Genomic DNA, 24,486 nt, shown 5'->3' with positions numbered 1-24,486 from the left:
AATGGGGCTTTGCGTCTTGTTGGCCTGTCGACAAGCAGCGTCAGGAAACCCTCCTGCACACATTGGACAAAAACTTACCGATCCGAGGTGCTGAACCGATAACATTTCCAATCAATATTTGGAAAGTTAAAGCTCCCCATAACAACTACTCTGTCACTTTTGTTTCTATCCAGAATCATCTTTGCAATCTTTTCCTCCATATATCTAGAACATTTTTGTGGTGACCTCTCCATTCCTGATTCTAATCTCCGTCCATTCTACCTCAGCAGATTCAGTCGCGTCCTCACCAATATTCTTTTTGCTACCATAATACTGTCTTTGACGAATAATGCCACATCTCCCCCTCTGAAACGACCCTCCTGTTCTGACTGAAAAATCGAAACTGAGGTACCACGAACAACCATTCTCTTCAGTCCTCCGTTCATGTCTCTGAAATGGCCACAACATCGAAGTCCCAGGTAACAACCCATGGCACCTACCTTATCCCAGATGCTTCTGGCGTTAAGGCAAACACACTTCAAGCCACATTCATCCTTGCCAGTACACTCTTGTAAACCTGAAACGCTATTTATGACAAAACCACTCACAACGACATGCAAAATGGAGCTACAATTCAGCTTCCCACTCCGTGGCTGAATTCGTTCAAACCCTCCTGAAGAGCTTTGGCAAATTGTCCCCTCAGGGTATTGGTACTGTTCTAGTTCGGGTGAAGATCATCCTGTTTGTAAAGGTTCATCGACTCCAGTACGAGCCCCAACTATCCAGGTATCGGAATCTCACCATCCTTGCAACAACATTTTCAAATGCTCTCTCCCTATCCTTCACCTCACTACGACGTAGAATGGGCAACAAATCAGAGAGAACAACTCTGTTTGTTCTAGATTTAAGATGTCACCCTCGATCCCTGAAATTCTGCCATACATCCACATCACTTTTATTACCGATGTTGGTGCATATGTGGACAATGACTTGGGGTTGCCCACCCTATCCCTTAAGGATCCTTAAAACACGATTCGAGACATCACAAACCCTGGTAGCTGGGAGACAACACACAAATCATGAGTCTGCCCTATATCCACAGAATCTCAATCTGTTCCCATCGATGTGGAGTCCCCAATAACAAATGCTCTCCTACTCTCTCCCCCACCCTTCTGAGAAAAAAGGGCAAACTCTGTGCCAAAGATCTATTCCCAATGGCTTTCCCCTCGGAAGTCATCCCACCCCCCAAAAAAACCAAATATTGTATACATGTTACTGAGGGGCACGGCCACAGCAGATGCCTGCACTGTCTGCCAGTTAGCGTTTTGGCTCCCAATTATGCAGTGGACTGAGCTTACCGACTTCCCTTTAATGCTGAGCTAACAGAAACAGCTCAGTTCTTTCACAATTTATGAAAGTTCACGTAGAACAATCTGCTAAACCTTTCTTCACAACCAGTATTTTCTACTCGGTTGGAGGTGATATATGGTATATTTCCAATTAACGTTAACCAATTAGAAATTGTGCACCTAACACTTACCCGACCCTGCCGACCAGACTCCCTGTCTTGGTGAAATTCACTCATTATGTTTATGCACGCATCTTTACAAATATTTCAGAATCAGCTTCTGACACATTTTTCCTGAAAAATAATCATTTTCGATTACAATTACTATAGAATGAAAAAGTGCTCCAAACTTTTCCTTATCATTCAACGCTGGTTTTGAAGTTCGAAAGTCTAGTTATAGATTCATCTGAATATAGGATTTTCCCTCCGGTTTACTCTCAGCAAATTCACATCATCAGGGAAACTTCCATATGGACGCAACTCAGTTTTACCTGGTTTCACGCCACATGATCTATTCATCTGTTCCACCATCTCATGAAACCCCGCCTTGACTTTTATAAAGGCGTTATGCCCCAGTACTTCGTTGGCTTCCTTTCCATTTTTTTTTTGTTTCCCAGTAGACGCTTTCCATTCTTCCTGACTTCTTTTGATTCCAGTCATCGGCATCCATGTCTTTTATCATCTCTTTTGTATCCCAGGGAAGTCCATCTTGAGAAAGAATGCTGTTATGATGCAACACATGAAAACCCGCTCGAATGGTGTACACTGTCATTACCAGTATAGAGAAGATGGGAGCTAGTCCAGACACAGGTGAATAGATTGGTTGTCACACAATGGATTAACCACTGACTGGGAAATGACTGTTTTTCTTCATTTTTCTCCCCTCTCTGAACATGTGCTAAAACAACACAGTAAGGTATCATAGAATGCCGACAGTATAGAAACTGGCCATTTGATGCAACAAATTCACACCGACCCTCCAGGGATTAACCCTCACAGAACAATTTCTTGCCCCATTACTCTTCATTTGTTCCTGAATAAGGCACCTTACTGACAGTCGACCCATTTGGATTCATGCCATGTCTCAGGCTCTGTGAGGCAGCAGTGCTAACCAGTGAGCCACCTTGCGGCCCTGCAGCAATATTTCAAGGCCCATGCGGACGCGTGTAAAATGCGTTTCCTGTCAAAGATGCTCCGCTTTAGTTGTTGTCATTATCAGGAACAATAATCCTAATTCCCTGACCAGGCATTGAAACCAAACCATAGCGATGATAGTGATGAATTGTAACCACTAGCTGACATTTAAGACGGCAGGTGCAATTGCATCTTCTCTTAACAGCATAGATTTTTTCCTGCAATGAGACGTTTCTTCCAAAATACTATCCGTGATACCGAGCTTTTACAGCACAGAATAATGAATTATGTCAATGCCAGTCCATCAAACATCCATCCATTCTCATTTCCAACTTCCAGTAGCCCGCAGCCTGACTTCTGAAGTGTTCATCTTAAAGAGTCGTTCCCTGCAAAGGCTTAATCTCAAATGAAGAAGCGAATGAGACTGAAGTCAGATACCATTGAATTTGATCATGAGCTGCGGGAGAACTGAACCTCATTTTCAATCAAAGAGGGAAATATACAGGCACATCTTGTGAGAATGACAAAGGCCTGAGGAGAGGCCAACATTCAGAAAATGAGGAATTGAACTGTTTGCCTCTTCTTTCTTCACTTCGGGCTTTAAAACCCGATTCTGTTTGCATACGCAACGGTGTAAACAGGCAGGCGACTGTCCTTCGAGGACTGGCACAGTCGTGAATACTTGGTATATGCTAATCGTTGAATTCTCCACCTGTTGAGGTAGCCTGGCGAGCTGTGCTCTTCCAGCCTCCTACCTTTCTTTTGGATTCCAGCAGATTCCTGCCTCGCCATAAGGAATGGTAGCATTCAGCCGCTTTGCTGGACGTTTTCCTCCCCTACTATTTCACCGTTACTTTACTGCTTCGACTGTATCACGTTGTTCTTCCAGCTAAAGTATCGCATTCTTGGCATCAGATGCTTATCGTCCTAATGTTCCTCGAAGCAGAAACACAGATGGGGATTTCAAAAGTCAAGCAGATGAGGCCTGGTCCGTAGGGGAAATCACTTCACAATGTTCCCTCAGAAATAATTCCTACCAATAGGGAAAATGCTTCTGTGAATGTTTGTTGCAACCAAATTCAGCAAGGCCCAAGTGAGATTTGAATTCACGAGCAATGGTTGAGAAGACCAATAGTCTACCCACCGGCGAAGAGAGCGTTTTTTCTGACAAACTCTAGCACAGTCTATTCCGTCGTCTGAGGTCCGTGATGCAAGCTTTGTTTTCTGTTTTAAAATACGACTTGAAACCCATTTCTTTGATCACCTGTTTGATATAACACTTTATCAGCTTCCCAATATCTCATAATGTGACTGGGATCAAAATTTGTTTAAACTCCCTCCAGAGGAACAACTTTGAAGTTTCCATTATGTGAAAGGCACGATGTAGTATTGATAGCAATTAATTGCCCTTCATTTCAACAAAGATTACAGCTTTTCATCTTCCGTTGTTGACTAATTCGTTTCCTGTAGCATTGTGCGATTTACAGAGTGAAGAGATTTCACAAATTAATGACCTTGGTAGATGACGTTTAGGCAACAAATGTGGAACAGTTCAAATCGAACATTCTCCGGAAATTGGAATTGCAGGCTATGCAGGTATCTGAGAATGTGTTTTAAAACAAAATCTTGGGTGTCGTGTTCACTGGCTGGGTTGGCATTTATTGAACAACACTAATTGCTCTTGAGTGGGCTGGTGGATATGACAGTGATAGACAGAGCGAAGACAGTCAAGAGATTTGCAGAAATGATAAAAACGTTGGAATTTAGCTGCCCGGTAATGGGTGAACAACCCTTGTTGCTAATACTCCCACGTGCAGCAAAATTGTCGAAAGATCTCAGGACTACATCTTTGGGTGAATAACCCGCAATCCCTGCCCTACCAGCATGTGGAAGCCCGTGTGGAAAGATAAAGTTGCGAAGGCCTCAGTGCACGTTTGGGAAAATGTGCAGTGGTAAAAATATCAGTTAGGTCAGGAACAATGGAATACTGAACAGAATGCAAGTGCACCCTTGAATAGAGGCAGAGGGAGTTAGGCCAGAGCAGAGGGGGAATTTGAGAGGACGGATGGAAGTGTGTTACCACCGTTTAATCCAAACGAATGGATGAGAGTTTGAGCTGCAGAAGAGCGGAGACGTGGAAGAGTTAATGATGTTAATGAGGTGCAAGTAGGCTGACATGGTGACGATGGCAATATGTTGTTGAAAGCGTGACGGATGTCACTATGGTTATGACGTACTCGTTCAGACTCAGACAGTTGCGAGTGGGAAGATTGAGTCAGTGGCGAGGCATTTTCTCCAGCTCATCTCATCCATTTGCCGCAACTCCACTCTCAAAGCCCATCCCTCCAACAAGGACAGAGCTCCCTTATTCATCACTTGAAATTCCAGCAGCCTCTGCAGACATCATGTCATTCTCCGACATTTCCACCACCTGAAAATGAACCTCACCACCTAAGATGTGTTTCCCTCCCCACCCCTATCCGCTTTCTATAAAGATCATTCCCTCTACGACTCCCTTGTCAAGTGCACGCCCCTCACCAAATCACCCTCCCCTCCCGCCCCATTCCCATTCCAACACGGAATTTGCAAAACCTCCACCCAGACCTCCAATCTTTCACAGGCCCCAAAGGAGCCATCCATATCCATTAGAGGTTTACCTGCACTTCCACACATGTCATTGAATGTATCCATTGCTCCTGATGCAGTCTACCTATATTGTGGAAACAGGAGACCTAATTACAGTTCGCTTCAGAAAACACCCCCGGACACCCGTAACAAATAACATCACTGACCGGTGGCCGATCACTTCAACTGTCCCTCCCAAACAGCCAAGTTCATGAAGGTCCTGGGCTTCCATCGCTCTCATGAACTGTGCTATGTATCAATCTTCCTTCCCACCTATCCACTCCGCACTGCATTGTGACCAATCACCACTACCCTCACCTCCATCCACCTATCACACTCTCAGCTACCTTGTCCCACCCCCATCCACTCCAATTCGTCTCTCTACCCCCTCGGTTTAGAAGCTTATTTCCTGATGATGGCTCTTGCCCGAAACGTCGATTCTCCTACTCCTTGAATGCTGTCTGCCCTTCTGTGCTTTTCCAGCAGCACACTTCCGACTCAGGAGCGAAGCAGTGGATTTTGATTTCGGGACTGAAGACAGAGGCATCAGCTTTGCCATGATGCAATTGTGAGAAATGTCTGCTCCAACAGAACTGCATGTCAGACAAGGCAGGACAGCGTATGACCTGGAAGGAACAGGGAGGTGATCGTGTTTATATCCACCTGCAGATCTATTTGTGGTGGATGCTGTGTGCATGAAAGATTCTGACGAAATTCTGGTCACATTCTAAGTATCGAAACTCCCTCACCCTTAGACCATATCTTAGAAAGTGTCCAGAGTCTTGTGAAAGTTGCTTTCCCACTCTCATTTTTGGATAACATCAATTTCGCAGGATATTAGAAGGGGAAGATTTACAAACCAATCTCTCCGCAATGATCTGATAAAATCGCACATTTTATCACAAGTAGAACTTGATAATATAGAGAACATGAAAGGAAAAAAAAACCCTCTGGCTATAGTGAGAGAGAAATCGTTCTCTTATTGTGTGTGTGGACAATGGTTCTACCCATCATCAGAGCTCACAAAACACAAATGCAGTCATACTAAGGAAAGTCTATGTAAATGTGCGTATTAATTTTCTTGTCTGAGCTGACTTCCCATGGAGACAAAGAATCCAGGAAAAAGCGATTCACCTGCTCAGAGTGTGGAAAGGGATTCACTCTGTCTCTGACCTGCTGCAGCACCTGCTCGTTCAAAATGAGGAGAAACCATTTTAATGTCTGGACTGCCGAAAATGCTTTAAAACGTCCAGCACAACGCTCATACTAATTAGAAATCTTTCATCTCGCCAGACCTTGGAAAATGTTATCAAACCTCTGTGTGCTTCATCTCTGAGAAATATGCTCACATGAATGAGAGACCTTTAAGAATCCTGGAGACGTGACGTCTGATCTACGTGCTCACCCGGGAGGAGAGATATCTTTGTGTCCAAATCGATGGGACCTGCTGTAAAAGTCCGAGAGACCGGATGGCTCATCACATTTCTCACAATATTAACGTGCCTTTCTAAATGCCCTGACTGCAGGAAGTGCTGCACAAGTTCCTGGAGACGAACTTGTCATCAACGTATTCACACTGTGGAAAGACAGTATTCACTCTAAAAGTTCCAGGGGGCAGTTATCATGAACGTCTTCTCATTGAAGAGAGACCTATTAAATGGATAGTCTGTGGGATGTGCTTAACAGTCTCTGTAGAACTGATGTCCCTTCCACATTTTCACAATGTGCAAGACGTTTCAAGTGTAGTTATTCTAGGAATAGTTTCAAGCGTTCATCTCAACTCTCAACTCTCAAAACCAGCCAGTTTTCAGTGGTCAGAAAGCATTTACTTGCTGCATGTGAGAAACACAGTTAGCTCACTCATCGACACTGCTGAGATAAAAGAGGGATCCCACTCAGGGAAAGAATTCACTCACTCATCGACCCTGCTGAGACAGTGCAGAGATTATATATCTCAACAGCGATTTAACCTTGTTGTTCATCATATTCGGATCTGAAAGCAAAGTTTTGATATTCTGGATAAAAATAAAATAAATCAGCTTTGTATTAAATTTATTGTCAAATGTCATTGGAAGGATGGGTTTAACGAGTACTTGAAGCATGAGCACAGGTTCTCAAGGGGAAGTAATGTCTGACAAACATATTAGACATCTGTGAGGAGGTAATGAGCAAGTAAGATGAAGTCTACCCTGTAGAGGTGACCAGCTGGAATTTCCAAAAGGCTTTTGGCGAGGTGCAGTATGACAAACTGCTCAATAATAGGCAACTTCTACTTTAGACGACGGTGTGTTTGGAGTTTCCACATCCTCTCCGATTCTGTCTGGATTTCCTCCCCAGACGAAAGATGCGTCGGTGACCTTCTTTGGACATGGGGAATGCAGAGCTACAGGAATTGGGCAGAGGTGTGAGTTTGGGTGTGATATTCGTGGCAGGATTAAAGGAATCTTCCTGGGCCGAATGGCCTGTTTCCACATTGTAGGTATTATATTAGGACAAGATTGTCTTATGAATTTCTTTTTTAAAAAAAGGTCACAATTTCCATATAAACATATGATTTCAATTGAATCTGTTGAACGATATAAGGAGGCAAGGGGCATTCTTAAAGAGGACATCATAAAGGTCGAGCGAGAATGTCTGATCGCCTTAGCACGTAAAGTTAAGGATATAATCTAAAGAGATTCCACAATTACATTAAGAACTAGAGACGAAATAGGGCCACTTTAAGATGAAAGAGCTCACTTTTGTTTTTAACCTCAGCAGATGGAGAGATATATAATGTTCACTTCGTGGAGAACGAAATGGACCCTAAAACTAAATATTGATGTTTATAAAGTCGTTTCCATCTTAAAGGGCAAGTGCTGGAGGACTTGGAAAATATGAAGATGGATATTTCTGTGGGATTTTATTTCATGTATCTCGGAACTTTTTGGCAAGTTAGGGAATGAAACTGTTGGGTCTTTCGTAGAAATAATTGTGTAAGCTATTACTATGAGTGAGGTGCCGAAAAAATGGGGAGTGGCTAAGATTGTGCTTTTGTTAAGAAAGGGTGACATGGAGAATCCTGGAAACGATAGACCTGTGTTTCTGACGGTGGTCTTAAGTAAGTTGTTGGATGCAATTAGAAACGATAGGATTTAAATGCATTTGGAGATACAAGGAATAAATGGGAATAACCAGAATGTTTTTTGCACGAGGGAAGTTGTATCTCACAAACATGACTGAGTTTTCGAGGGCATAACTAATATGATTGATCCGGAGAAAGTCGTAGGTATTGCTCACTTGAACTTTAATAAAACCCTTTTCAAGGTGCCACATGTTTGCCTGATTCAAAAAGTTGAAGGTGAGATTTCCAATTCGATATAAAATTAAATTAACAGCAGGAGGCTGGGAATAGCCGTGGAAATTAGCTTTCAGACTGGAGGACTATTACCGATGGTGTCCCACAAGGATCGATGCTGAGCCCACATTCATTTTTTTCATTAACATAAATGATTTAGGTGAGAAGATAAAAAGCATGGTAAGTAATTTGCAAAATTCGTCGGAAAAGGGACAAAAAAAAAAGGTGATGGAAGATTGTGAAGAGATTTTCTCGTCAGGTCAATTTCTCTCTCTGTCCTCGAGTTTTTAAAGCGTGGAGGAGTAGGGTTGGGGCGGGACAGTGAAGGGCCATCCGTCCATCGTACAGACCAGGTTATAAGACGTCCATCTATTCTCGTCCCAGTTTGCAGCATTTGCCCCATAACTTTGAGTGTTCTGACTTTCGAGGGTAAATGTCAATGAGATTCGCTCTGTGAGCTTAAATGACACAACAATGGTACTGACGGTTGACGTGGTCATACTGGGTTACAACACATTTCAGGAACGTATTCTCATGTTCACATACAGAGGCAGACACGCAGGCACATTCCTCGACAGTGATAGAGTCCTCATCATTATACACACACAATGCGCTTTACATCCACAAGTTTCTCTGGTGAAAGGCGGCATTAAGTGGAATACAAGCCACTTCTCCAGAAAATATGATCCGTTGCTGTGAGCTGGGATATGAAGTGGATACTGAGCTGAAATAGTCCAACACGCTTTGCATGTGTAACTTTCAATAACACGAATCCCACCAAATCAAGGCATCTTGCTCCTGGGATCTGACAGGATAGCGCTCAGCAAATATTCCTCACAAAACTACTGACACACGGCAAACTCTAGACACTTTCACGTCTCGTCTCGTCTCGTTCTGTTTCTGTCCCTCTCACACCTCCAGATTCCTCTTCATGTCTAGTCCCGAGATCATTGAGCTGTTTGATACAAATACAGATACATCGAGAAAGTGATCTTTATTTCAAAAGCAGTATCAGGGAATGTAAGCTGCCAGGGCTTGCTCATGGCAGGGCAACAAGGCACCATGGTTTCATGTCCTGATTATCGTATAGACTGATTCCACCAATGGGCACCGTACCAGTTATTACCAATTAAAATCTTCCAATGAATACCGTGACTGACAGAAAGTAGCTTTGACCCCTTCCTCGCTGAGGTGCGTTTTGCAAACAATGTCCTGTTCCTTCACAAACTGAGTTTTTCTCAGCTGGCCATGGATGCGTCGAGCACAGAAAAATGTCCTTTGGCTCACGAAGTCTGCACATTCCAATACAGTCCCCTGAACTGTTCTTACCCCATTTGGCAGCACTTTGCTCAAAGGCTCAAACGAAGTCAGCACTGTAAGTGTTCCACTATATGGGTCTTTCATGCTTTGGAGGTTTCTGCCTTTTCAATCATGACAGGCGGTTGGTTGCAGTTTCCCAAGCTTCTTTATCTGGGTTACATGCATTTTATTTCATCCTGCGATTTGAATTTCAAACAAAAAAGCAGAGAACAAACACACTTCTAGTTCACTCTCGACTCTCAATCACAGTCAGCAAAATGCTTAACTGCATGAGGAACTCACAGTGGAATTAACACCCATCGCCTCAATCACTTGGCCACACCTGCAGAAGTACGCAACTACACTGGTTTCAAGTTCTCCCTCCCTGTGGAGCTGAGGGATAGGCAATCATTGTTAGGTTTGTTTGAATTGAATCACCACAGCTTCGACAGGGTAAATGTCAGGATATGTTTGGTCTGTGTAATCAATCTCGATATTTCAAATTATCACTCATTTAGAAGCAAAGACAGAGATTGCAGGAGAAACTAAGCATGTCTGGCAGCATCTGGAGATAGATAAACAGAGACAATGATTCAGAGCTTCTTCAGGAGTTTCTCAGCACTCTGTTTTTCTCACAGGGTCTTCTATTCCTGCCGAGTACCTTGAGCAGTTTTTGTTTTTGTCAGAGATTCCCAGCATCCGCAACACTTGACTAGCCATTAAACAATAAGGAAACACATTTGTCGTTCCTCACTGGATAGCTTTTCCGATTGGGAGCATATTCCCGAACCTACTAAAAACACGAAACTGCACAGCAAAGGATTCGGATGGATAAGAACAGCGACCGCTCCATGCGTGGGTACACCCTATCGGTTAACAGCCGAACGAGAGAACTAATTACTCCACAGAGACTGGGGAGTTCCTTGTAGCAAGCCCCTTGCAGGATCTCATAAAGAAGACTGTTAGCGAATTCAAGAATTCGCCTGCCCTTCGTAGAATGACAATTGCCCTCGATTGGTTTGACGTTTCCAAAATGAATCCTGGGGCATTCGTTGTGTAAAATGGGAACAGTCTGATCCCACGCCTTGCCGACACGTTCATGTCACGGGAACCAGCTCTCCTAAAACCGGGACCGACTCCCTTCGTGCCTCATGACGAACATATTCCTGACCACGGTAAAACCCCAGAACTGTGCAGCTGAATAAAAAAGGATGGTGTGATTGTCACTCCCTTCCTGGGTCGTTGGAGAACAGCACCTGTTAGTGAAGAGCCGAACGCACTGACTAACATCGCCACAGAGACTGATGAGCCAACAGCGTCAATGATCTCCGAATGCAAGCTTGAGTCTACTCCTCCCCCATGGAAAATACTCCTTAATTAGCTTTACCTTTCGAAAATGAATCCTTAGAAATTCATTCTGAAGACATGGGAATAGTCTACTCCCACCCTCTAAATACACAACCATGACACCAAGAATCAGTTCTCCTCCAACCAGGACCGTGTCTCTTCCAGCCTTTCAGTGCATTGTCTGTGAGCGTTTTTTCTCATTGTCCCGGAGCTGAAATGAAATTTGACGTCCTGACGTGCAGGAACAAGAATCTTTTCAATGTCACAGGTCAGTTCATGCCCGGAGAGCATCAGAGGCAAAGCACTGGCCTCCGCAAGCACGGAAAGATTTCTAACCTGTCTCTGCTCAGTCGAACAGTTCATCGTTCATTCGCCTCTGGATCCGCTTCCCAAGGAATATATAAAGATTCAAAAACCTCGAGACTAGGATTTCTGCTTTGCTTCTTGACAGTTTCCCCACCGGCCAATTGGCAAAATTTTCCAAAAATTTCTTCACAATCCTCTGCTTTGCACTATGTCCAGAGATAAATAAATCTCACTTTGTGGAGAGATTCCCGACTCTGGGAATGTTTTGTTTGGAGCAAAGAAGTTTAATGGGAGATTTCTTGGGAATGTTTACAATGATGTGGGCGAAAGCGGTGTGGATGGGCGCGTTGATGGTCAGGAGGAACTGCTGCCCCTTACCAGGGCAACTGACCAAAGGACGAGGAGTGAAGACGTTTAATGGAAAACACAATTTGTATCAAATAAACTCAGTGAACCCTACATAAACACCATGTGTTTGTTATTATCTGTGGATAGAGGAACAAAGCTAACGTTTTGAGTCAGATCCGTTTCTCGTTCAGAACAAAAGTTTCCTGCATTGAGCAGAACTGAGAAAATATCGAGTTGTTGAGACGGGTTTTCTGGAGTTGCAGGGATAACTCATCCAATAGGAAATCATTTAAAATCAACAGTGAGGGGAACATGTTATGTATTGATGAGAGATAGAGTGGATGGGAAGGATCCATTTCCATGTGTAGAGAGATTAACAATGCGGCAATGGTCGAGTAACAAAGATGTTCTTGTATTTTTACAGCGCCTTTCAGCACTACTTCAGTCACAGGCACTGAAGTAACTTTGAAGTAGGTGTGTCATTGTCAAAACTAAAGTGCTAATCAGGGCAGTTTGTTCAACCAGAGGAGACGCCAGTGAGATTATGCTTTACTTTAAGCGTTTGTTCCTCTCTGGTTTATATCTAGAATAGTGCAGGACTGGAGGTTCTAATCTCAGGGGAAGGTGTTACCCACTAAGACAGAGATAAGGAGGATGTTCTCACGTTCAGAAGGTAGGCAAGTATGTAGAAGTATTTACAGCAGATGTCTGGCAAGACTCAGTATATTTAAGCCTTCAATTATCTCTCTATTAATAGCATGGAGCGAGTGGCAGAGTGAAATGTGCACAAATCTGCTGACAATACACAATCGTGGGACCGCATATTATGTTGAGAACGTGGCATTTCGCACAGGCATACAGATAGGTTCAATGAATGGGGAATAACTTGTCAGATGCAGTTTCATGTTGGCATTATGAGGTCATGCACTTTGGTAGGAGAAGTCAAAAGAAAGAACACTATTAAAACCGAGAGAAAGTAGAAGAAACGTTTGAGACAGAGGGATCTCATGCCTGACACAAACATGTTTAGCATCATATTCTTTCCCTAACAAGATGGATGGCTCCCTTTCCGAATGCTCACAATGAAAGAGATGGTTTCCAAGGAAAGTAAAAAACCCTGAAACAAATAACCTAATCGAAAACAAAGGAAAGAATTGAGTCGTTCCAATGGACAACTTTGATGCTTATGGCTCTCTAAAATTTGTTTATAATGGAGCTGGAAGTGGGAATTGGGGGAGCTGGGGAGTGAAATTCAGGTCACCCATGATTACTGTCATCCTTCGTCTGTCTTCCTCATTTTTTGTATGTTTTATTTCGCATTGTGCTTACTGTGAGTGCGCTTGTAAACCACACCGCTGGTGACTTGTTTCCCAGACAGTTCTTCAACACGACCCGTAATATTCAACATTCTTTTCTCCTGAATCTAGGTAATCTCTAAACACTGTGCAAATATCACCAGAACCTCGACATTTTCCACGCCTGTCTGCCTTCTTGCAACACCAATTGATTCATCACTGTGCACCTGTTGCAGAAATCAAGAACGACCCAAACCGTATAAATTGCATCGAGGCTGCGAGCGCAGATAACTGCAGCCGCTGCCCAGAGTCCTGGCAACTGTGTGATCACAGAAGCTCACATTGAACAGCCAGGAAACTCAAAATAATTACAGTGCCAGAGGCCGTGCCAGGAACGGCACCTGAGAAACAACAGAAACACTCTTTTCAGCTACGGACCTGGTTATATTTCTCAATCAGCAATCGAAGTTTACATTGGTTATATCAACTGATCCCTCACTCAAGGAACCAACAACTGCTGCAAACGGAGGAGAAAACGTGGACTTTAGATACTGGACATCAGAGTCGAGAATGCGGTTCTGGAAAACACAGCAGGTCAAACAGCATATGAGGAGCAGGAGAATCGATTTTTTGGGCATGTGCCTGATGACTTGCTCATGCCAGAAACGTTCATTCTCCTGCTTCTTAGATGCTGCCTAACCTGCTGTACTTTTCCGCAATACCGTCTCCATTGCTGCAGACTGTCATACAATCTAAGCTTCCAGCCGCAGAATCAGCAACACTCAGTTTAATGAGTCAACCTATTGAGGATACCTGGCAGTGGTGTTTAGTGTCAAGTAGATCTTCATGAATATGTATCGTGAATTGTCTGTCCTGTATAATGTTCCCTGCTCTCACTACGTGCAACATTGCTTATCCATATTTGTATTGTACATGATGGGTATTGGGTCCATTGTTCTGGTGAGTTGTTGTCTAAATGTCGCTTTCGGTTTATATTCTCTCATAAATCCGAGTAGTCAAAGGCTGCCCGTTCCGATACATTTTTGATTGATGTGCTGGGTCTTGGCATGCCCTCCTTACGTTGTTTGTCGGCAAGGAATTTGCGGGAATATCTATTGTTGGAAAGCATTTCTGGAGGATCCAGTAAACACTACAATCAGTTGTAAAGAGTGGCAATGCACAGACATGACGCGGTCAACAAATTCGACCAGAACAACACAACAATAATTGGACAATAGTGGCAGCCAGAGATTTTCTAGAATGACGAGAATCATCCAACGACTCCATCAAAGAACATGTTAACCTGGACGTAACATACCGGGACATGTACTGAACGACAAGAAGCAGCAACTGAAAGCAGTGGGAAGGAAATCACACCAATTCGAAACGCTACAGGACAGCAGAGCTTCATAAGAGTCTCATCAGCCTTGAGGATGTCACCTAGAAAGGGCAGGAAACTGCTGCAAACCAACTTCCCAACACTAACGAACATTCACACACCATCTGCAAACTTCACTGGAACTGCAAATCTTTACACATACCTTGAAACGCTGAAACAGTCAGGGCCGCCCCAGCGGGAAAATGAACCCTTGCATCCCACATGACAGCTGAGGATACGAAACGCCATACGCCAGTGGACGTCAGAGCGAACTTCTCTTGCAAGCTACTTGTGCGTGCTCTTGTCAAAATAACTGTTTGAATATCCTCAGCCATTTTTTATCGTCTGACGTTGTGTGCTTTTAGCATTACAAATTTACATCTGAATATCTCTGAATTTTCTGAGAATTTCTGCCGTTCCAACACGAAGAGACAGTGAGTTCCAGATTCCAACCACTAGTTGTCTGATAACATTTTTTTTATGTGCAGCTACTCAAACCTCTTTATTCTTATCATAAATCTATGGCTCCTTGGTGATTGATCCCTCCATCAAATGTTTCGTTAAGTGTACATAATCCATACTGCTCATCATTTCGTACATCTCAATACTGTCTCATCTCAATTTCCTCTACTTTCAAAAAAACAACGCCAGTCTGTCTAAACTCTTTAAAAGTTGAAGTGCTTCAATCCAGATAATATATTGGTAAATCACTTCTGCATCGTTTCTACAGTTGTCATATCACTGCTATAATGTGAATTGTAAAATTATACACAATAATCTAGCGAGAGACAAATGATGACTTGAAATAAATGTGGGGAGACCAGACACATTGGTCTTTTCTAATAAAGTAATTCCCTCGATATTGTTCTGTGCCCTTTTCATGAACCCAATCTTCAATGATCTCTGATCTATGCAAATAAAACACGATATGTTAAGATTCAAAACCCAACCACATTGTCTGATAGCATTAAGTGGCTTAATGGTCCTGATGGTGATATTGGGTCACATTCAACTACCAAGAGTGACAGCTGCAGCACAGACTTAACGGTGTCAATGTGAAAGTGAATGTTAATTTTTCCAATGCCCCAGCGAGATGGGAGGAGGGATGGAAACGTGGAATAGTGATTGTTAAAGGGAGAAAAGTCTCCGAGATTGGATGCTGAGAATGGCGGCTTGAAACATTAAAACCAACACCTGAGTGAGTATTTTCATCTTAAAATTGATTGTGTCCTTTCTGCGTTTGTTTTGCACAGGTTATGTGGAGTAACTTGGAACAAATGCTCATTACAGATACTCGGATTTGAATGGAGGTTGCTTGACCACAACGCAGAGGACGAACCACTATTCGATTACCTGAAAAAGCACAATACAAAAAGCCTTTAATGCAATTGCAGAGATAGTCGAGGAACCGCATCACATGCACAACAGGAAAGCCCACTGAGACTGGATTGAATCGTCACCTTCGATGTCCCCAGTGGCTGTGGAGATTCCATAATTGAGAACGTTGAAGATTGAATTCTATAGATTTCAATAAAAGATTAAATGTACAGGCGAGAGTTCACAAATATTGTTGAAATATTGGTTTCAATAAACATGAAGTTTCACATCGTAACTGTACCCGTGCCGTGAGACAAGGAAGAAACTATTATTGCACAATCACATCACACGAGTTCCCAGGTCTGGACTCAGTGAAACTGTGTACGCAGTGGCGAAGATCCGATTGGAAATTGAGAGTGGAATGAACGAGTGGATATCTACTTTGCCTGCCAGTGACAAACTCCATGAGCATGCAGTCCTACTGTGAAGGTAGAGAGGCGCGTGAAACACCGAGGCTGGGAGCTCCAAACTCGCTCGGTGTAACTTCTGTTGACATGGCGCAGAGGTCATTGGGTCGTGGGAAAATATCCTGAGCCATTTTAATCTGAATTGAAATTATTTGATGAGATTCTCTGCAGGATGAAAACAGGCTCTTCGGACTAACATGTTCACTACAACCCTCCGAAGATCAACCCATCCCAACTCTATGTTTACCCCTGCCTAATGCGCCTAACATTATGGACAATATAGCATGACCAATTCACGTGATGTGCATACCTTTTAGATTGTGGGGGGTACCGGAGTACACGGCGGAAACACATACAGACACAGGGAGAACGTGTAAACTCCACACAGACAGTCGCCCGAGGCTGGAATCGGACCTGGGACCCGGGTGCTATGAGGCAGCCATGTGAACCAATGAGCCAACGTGCCACACATTTGCTCACTGAATTGGCGCCCGAAGCCCTCTTCAGCAACTATCTCCAAAGAATCACCACTCTCTGACTGAAGATATTCCTCCACGTCTCATTTCCAAATTGTTATCGCTTCACTTTGTCTCTGTGCCCTCGGGTTCTAGTGTGTCATAGTGGGTGAAACATCTTTGCCACATTGGCTCTGCACAGGCCTCTCAGCACTCTGTAAATTTCAAATAAACTGAGTCATTGACTCAGACATCATTGAAACAGACCGCTGTTCCAATCAGTCCATGCTACCATTTACCGAAACGTAGTACCAACTACGTGAACTGGGCCCATATCTCTCTTAACATGTCCTATTCATGCACTTATCTAAGTGTCTTTTAAATGTTGTAACCTTATCCACATTCCTACTTCCTCTAGAACTTTGCACAGGAAACATACCGTGTAAAGTAAAACAAAGTGAACCTCATGTCTTTTTTTCACTTTTGTCCTCACATCTTAAAAATACGCCCACTAGTCCTAAAATCCCCAAAGAAGGAAAGCACCGTTGCAGTTGACCTAATCTGTACCCCTCAGGATTTTAAAAACATTTATACGGTAAATGTCAACCTCCTATGCTCCTTTGAAAGAAGTCCCAGCCTTCCAGCCTCCCCTTACAGCTCAATCCCTTCATTCCTAGCAACATATTGGTAAATCTCTTCTTAACTCTGTCCAGTTTTTTATTCTTCTTTATCTGACTTGGAAACCAGAACATAGAAACAATACTACAGAAGATGCCTCGCCAACATCCTGTACAACCTCAGGATAACGTCCCAACTTCAACACTAAAAACTGAGCAACGCATGAAAGCGTTCTAACAGCATTTTAACGAAGCTGAAGATATGTGACACGACTTCCAAAGACCATTCCGTGACCTATTCACGTGTCTATTGCGCAGGACTATTCAAAGCAGCACTTGTAATTGTGCAAGGGCTACATCCATTTATGACTCAAACTGCAGTACGTTACATTTATTCAAGATAATTTCTCTTTACCATTCATTTAATCATATACCCGAATGATCAATGTCTCTTTTAATCTTCTATAACCTCAGATAACCTTCTTCTCTGTGGACTGTATCACCATGGAGAGTTGTAGCGTCCCTCAGCACAGAAACAGGTCGTTTGTTGCAAACTGGTACATACTGATCATAATGCCGGTCCACATTAACCGCATTTCTCTGCACTTGGACCATATCATTCTAATCCTTTGCTATCCATGTATTTGTCCAAAAACCTTTTTTAAATGTTCTTCGCATACACGCAAAGACTTATGCTGTCACCTCATGAAATGCATGTCGCTCATGTTGGTGTCAACCACAAACTAATGATCTCTGCCTTCCATATTGTCATCTAAAACATTTACATCAGTCGCAAACAAAGGTGCCATCACTGGTCCCTGTGGAACACTGCCGGTCACTAGCCTCCAGTCTGATAAACAACACACCAAAACCTCACCCTTTCTCTTGTTGTTAATTGAATTTTGTATCCAATTTGCAAACTCACTGTGAACCACATCTGATCTAACTTTACTCGTTAGTCTTCCATGTTGAATCTAGTTAAACGCTTTCCTAAAGCCTAAGTAAGCAAAGATATTTGTTCTTGCCTCATCAATCCTCTTGTCTACTTGATCAAAACCTCGCAATTTTGTGAGACCCAGTTTCCACCTCACTAAACCATGCTAATGATCCCCTATATTTCCTGGACTCTGAAAATGCTATCTTCCAAAACCAATTCAAAAAACTTACGAACCACCAATTTCAAACTCACAAGCCTGGAGATTCCAGTCTTTTCCCTGTATCCATTCTTCAACAAGGTTCGTCAATATCCAGTCATTTTAAATCACACCCATATTTAGAGATGACACAATTATTTCAGCAAGGATCTTGCAATTTCCGCGCTTATCTCCCATAATGCTCTGGGATTCAGTACAAACACAGGGTAAACACCGATGCTAATTGACACCAGCAACACAGAAAAAAAAATTACCCCGTGCTCTAATCTGTGAAAATTCGATCGTCAAAACGTTTCGCAAAGGTCACGATTTAAAGGGAAAATATCAACTTTTTTCTTTATGTCTAACAGAGTATGAAAACTAACAACTATTTATGACTAGTTTCTCTTAAACCCATCTTTTATCTTCCACTCCGCACAAATTCCGATTCAATAATGACTTAAAAAGTAATCATGGTTTAAAACCACTCAGCTTTTTCAAGTGTCATTTGTGGATTTTTCTGGGAAGATTCTCTCCAGGTTTTCCTCGATGTTCTGCCATGCGAACACATTTCCAGGAAGGTACATTTGTAGTATCTCTTGAGCTGGAAGTCACTGACGCAGTCCGAGCTGTTGCAAATGTCCTGATTAATACCCCAAAACATCGGATTATTTCATTGGCTTTCATACTATCAAAACGTGAAGTTCACACCTGATTTTGATTTCGGATCTTGATTCATAATTTAAGCTGATGGCAATCCAGCTCTGCTGGCTGTTTCGAACAAATGTCACATTGTTCCCTTGGTCAGAACAGATTGTTCTGTGTCCTTGCAAGCTTTTCAACTCTTTTTTTCACACGACGTACACTAGTCCAGTGTCTGGAGTTTTATACGCCTTTTACATTTTCTGAGATATCCAGCAATTATTTTCCTGTAATATGAAATGTTTGTCAGTATGTATTTCCATGATTTCTGTAGTCTCCTTAAGTCTAACATATCCTTGGCGAACAGACTTCCCAAACTGAGCTGTTCCACCTTGCTTGATCCCTCTACACACTTTCTCTTCGTCTAAACGTCCAAATGTCTTATAAAATAATATAACAGTCCCTCTACGTACCAGTTGCTCTAGCAGTTGATTCCATGTGCAAGCCATCCTCTTTGTGAAAAGGATGTCTTGTCATTCGGTGTAAATCTTATGAAGTCTGGACTCCCATATCCAAGGGAAAACGAACTTTGCTGTTCGCCTTATCGAGAGCACTCTTGATTTTATGAATCTCTATAAAGTCATCTTCGACCTCCGATGCTGCAGTACGACAAGGCATAGCCGACACAGTCTCTGCTCGTTATATTAAAAATCCAGTCCTGAGAACATGTAGACTCTTTGTTGCATGAGGCCAGACAGAGTCGAATGTAATCCAGCCGCTAGAAACATCACCGACTCTCAAATTTTTGATGCTTGGTCAAATAGTTTCGGAAAAGGTATCGTCCTCTTTACATATGGAGAGTGAACATTTGGTCTCACTGTCTCCACAATAAAAAATGACGTGAAAAATTCGTTTATTGCCTCTTCCATCTGATGAGCTCAAAAGCAATGTCAACCTTCTTGATCTTTCAAGTAATATTTCTCGCGTTGTTCTCTTGACAGATATGTACTTGTAGACCCTCTTTGGATTATCTTCAGCACTGGCAGATTAAATTATTTCATATCCCCTCTTTCCTTCTTGGTCTGCACTTTATTGAAGTCCCTACAAGAAATTCACTTGAACCCTGTTGTCTGTCTGATATAGGATACTCTTTCGTTTTGATTTGTTCCAGCACACATTTATTCAACAATGGTCACGTCTTGTGAGTGTCCAGCCTGAGAAATTCAGCTCAGGTGGACAGCATATCTGCCACTGGGAAAATGTTAGTCTGTTATTAAATTTGGAATAAGAGAGTATTAGAAATGCATTATAGAATAAAATGGATTCCGCATGGTTTTGTGCAGACGAAATCAGACCTAACACGTTTACAAGTATTTTCAGATCTTAACAAGCACAATACCCAAAGGGGAATGCAGTAAATAGAATATATCTGAATTTCTAAAATTATTCAGAACGGTGTTTTATACGATAGTACTTCACAAGCAAAGAAGCATGAACCAATACAGTTGGGGGTATGTATTAGTCGAGGATAGGGGAATGAATGGAGAGGCGAGGTAATGAGGGCATTTTCATGATAGTAAACTGTAACTTGCAGATTCCCGGAGCCAACAATATTGGTGCCACAGCTGTTGACAACATGTACTAATCACCTGTACAACATAAGTTAATGTACTGTTGCTCAGTTTGGAGATGACACAAAATAGATATGGACGCAAGTAATGAGGGCGGCACAGCAACATTGTGGACGACAGAATCAGGATAAACAAGTGGACAAAAACGTAGCAGCATATAACATGCAAAAAAAGATGTTTATGCGTTTTGGCAGATATAAGTATTAAGTAGGGAAATACATAGCACAAAGCATCAGCATACAGAGCACTTCGCGTCCTTGTACATGAAATATGAAAAGTTAGCACCAGTTTCAGCAGGTAATCGGGAAGTCAAATAATTTTGTTTCACTTTATTTAAACGGAATGGGGACATTTTTTTTTTTCAAAATACACATTGCATTAGTCAGATCATAGCTGGATTAATGTGAACAAATTTAGTCCCCCTATTTTAGGAATAGCAGTTCAGGGAGATTTAACACAAATCATCCTGGATATTGGAGGATATTCTTGGGAGATGAAACTGAGAATAATGCCTCTGTACTCATTGGAGTGTAGAATAATGTAACAAGACTTTACTGAGATACATTAGATTATGAGGGACATGATAGGATAATTTAGGAGAGAATGATTCGCCTTGTCTGAGAATCAAAGACCAGAGAACATAGTCTCAGAGGATGTAGTAACCTATTTAAGAAAGATATGGAGGAATTTCTTTCTCTTCGAGCCGACTGAATATTTGAAATTATTTACTGCAGGCCGCTCTAGAAATTGGCAGCTCAGTGTATCCAATATTACACTGAGATTAGGGAGGGTGGTAAAAAAGGAGGGGGTGTGGCGTTGCTAATTAGAAATGGTATAATGGCTGCAGAAAGGCAGTTCGAGGGGGATCTGCCTTTGGAGGTAGTATGGGCTGAAGTCAGAAATAGGAAAGGAACAGTCACCTTGTTGGGTGTTTACTATAGGCCCGCCAATAGCAGCAGAGATGTGGAGAAACAGATTGGGAAACATATTTTAGAAAAGTACAGAAGCCACAGGGTAGTAGTCATGGGCGATTTCAACTTCCCAAATATTGATTAGAAGCTCTTTAGATCAAGTATATTGGATGGCGCGGTGTTTGTGCAGTGTGTCCAGGAAGCTTTTCTAACTCAGTATGTACATTGTCGGACCAGAGGGAAGGCCATATTAGATTTGGTACTCGGTAACGAACCGGGACAAGAGATGGGCTTGTTCATGGGTGAGAATTTTGGTGATGGTGACCACAATTCTGTGACTTAAACATTGGTTATGGAGAGAGATAGGTGCATGCAACAGGGTTGGTTGTCGTGGAAATGTGGAACTTTTTCAAGGAACAGATATGACGTGTCCTTGATATGAATGCATCTGTCAGGCAGGAAAGAAATGGTCGTGTGAGGGAACCTTGGTTGATGAGGGAGGTTGAATGTCTTGTAAAGAGGAAGAAGGAGGCTTATATAAGGTTGAGGAAACAAGGTTCAGACAGAGCATTGGAGGGATACAGGATTGCCAGAAGGGAGCTGAAGAAGGGATTAGGAGAGCTAAGAGAGGGCATGAAAACTCTTTGGCGGATAGGATCAAGGATAACCCCAAGGCATTTTATGCGTATGTGAGAAACATGAGAATGACAAGAACGAGGGTAGGTCCGATCAAGGACAGTAGTGGGAGACTGTGTATTGAGTCGGAAGATATATCCTAGGATTATGTGAGAAGCAAGAGAGGAAATTGCATAGCCGTTGGCAATGATCTTTTCGTCTTCACTGTCAACAGGGGTGGTACCAGGCGACTGGAGAGTGGCGAAAATTGTGCCCCTGTTCAAAAAAGGGAATAGGGATAACCCCGGGAATTACAGGCCAGTTAGTCTTACTTCGGTAATCGAAAGGGTACTGAGGGATAGGATTTATGAGTATCTGGAAAGACACTGCTTGATTAGGGACAGCCAGCACGGATTTGTGAAGGGTAGGTCTTGCCTTACAAGTCTTATTGAATTATTTGAGGAGGTGACCAAGCATGTGGATGAGGGTAGAGCAGTGGATGTAGTATGCATGGATTTCCGTAAGGCATTTGATAAGGTTCCCCATGGTAGGCTGATGCGGAAAGTCAGGAGGCATGGGATAGAGGCAAATTTGGCCAGTTGGATAGAAAACTGGCAAACCGGTCGAAGTCAGAGAGTGGTGGTAGATGGTAATCATTCAGCCTGGAGCCCAGTTACAAGTGGAATTCCGCAGGGATCAGTTCTGGGTCCTCTGTTGTTTGTAATTGTTATTAATAATTTGGAAGAGGGAGTCGAAGGGTGGATCAGTAAATTTGCAGATGACACGAAGATTCGTGGATTTGTGGATAGTGAGGAGGGCTGTTGTCAGCTGCAAAGGGACTTAGATATGATGCAGAGCTGGGCTGAGGAGTGGCAGATGGAGTTCAACCCTGCCAAGTGTAAGGTTGTCCATTTTGGAAGGACAAATAAGAATGCAGTATACAGGGTTAACGGTAGGGTTCTTAGTAAGGTGGAGGAGCAGAGGGATCTTGGGGTCTATGTTTATAGATTTTTGAACGTTGCCACTCAGGTGGATAGAGCTTGTAAGAAGGCCTATGGTGTATTAGCGTTGATTAGCAGAGGGATTGAATTCAAGAGTCGTGAAGTGATGTTACAGATGTACAGGACTTTGGCTTGGCCACATTTGGAGTACTGTGTGCAGTTCTGGTCGCCTCACTTGAGGAAAGATGTGGAAGCTTTGGAGAGGGTGCAGAGAAGATTTACCAGGATGTTGCCTGGAATGGAGAATAGGTCGTACGAGGATAGGTTGAGAGTGCTAGGCCTCTTCTCATTGGAACGGCGAAGGATTAGGGGTGACTTGATAGAGGTTTATAAGATGATCAGAGGAATAGATAGAGTAGACAGTCAGAGATTTTTCCCCGGGTACAACAGAGTGTTACAAGGGGACATAAATTTAAGGTGAAGGGTGGAAGGTATAAGGGAGATGTCAGGGGTGGGTTCTTTATCCAGAGAGTGGTGGGGGCATGGAATGCGCTGCCCGTGCGAATGGCAGAGTCAGAATCATTGGCAAACTTTAAGCGGCCATTTGATAGGTACATGGATGGGTGCTTCAGCTAGGACAAATGTTCGGCACAACATCGTGGGCTGTTCTGTGCTGTATTGTTCTATGTTCTATGTTCTACAGCAGTTTAATCTCACATTCAATACAAATAGGTGAGTGGAAAACGAAAAACAAATTTCACAAAATTCATAAACAGATCAATAATTAAAAATTGATAAATAAAAGGAATTGGCATTTGTTTATTTGACTGAACAATAAATTTATTTTTTCTCCTCATTTTTATAGTACTGGAGCATCAAGTTCTATGTGCTGTTTGAACTCAGCTCTTCAGAACAAAAGAAAATCAATTAATATCATTACTTTGTATATTTCATCTGTATGACTGCAACATTCTCAAATATTTTCTAATGAATATTGATTACATACATTCTTTTCTTAGTGACCTAAAGAAAATAAATAGCAAATACTGTGATTATTGGAATGAACAACAGGTGGAAGCATATCTAATGTTAAATTGAAAGGCAATTCAATTGATGCTTAGATATTTTCTAATCAACATTCAGAGTTGCTCTGGAACAACTCTGTGCAAGGTGGGAATTGAAGCTGTACCTCCTGGTCTGGTAACAGAGATACTACCAGAGCTGCACAACATTCCTTCATAATGTTCCCAACCAGGCTGGGCAGGTCTACAATCACATGCTCACTGCGGTTACTCAAGTGAAAATTAATCAGATGTTTATTGTGATAATTGGATTGGAATTAAATGGATGGATCCTGTGTG

This window comes from Chiloscyllium plagiosum, unplaced genomic scaffold, assembly GCF_037043375.1.
Source record: "Chiloscyllium plagiosum isolate Xiang-an unplaced genomic scaffold, Cpla_swu_hap1 HiC_scaffold_47, whole genome shotgun sequence".
NCBI lineage: Eukaryota > Metazoa > Chordata > Chondrichthyes > Orectolobiformes > Hemiscylliidae > Chiloscyllium > Chiloscyllium plagiosum.
This window is presented reverse-complemented; position numbering follows the sequence as displayed.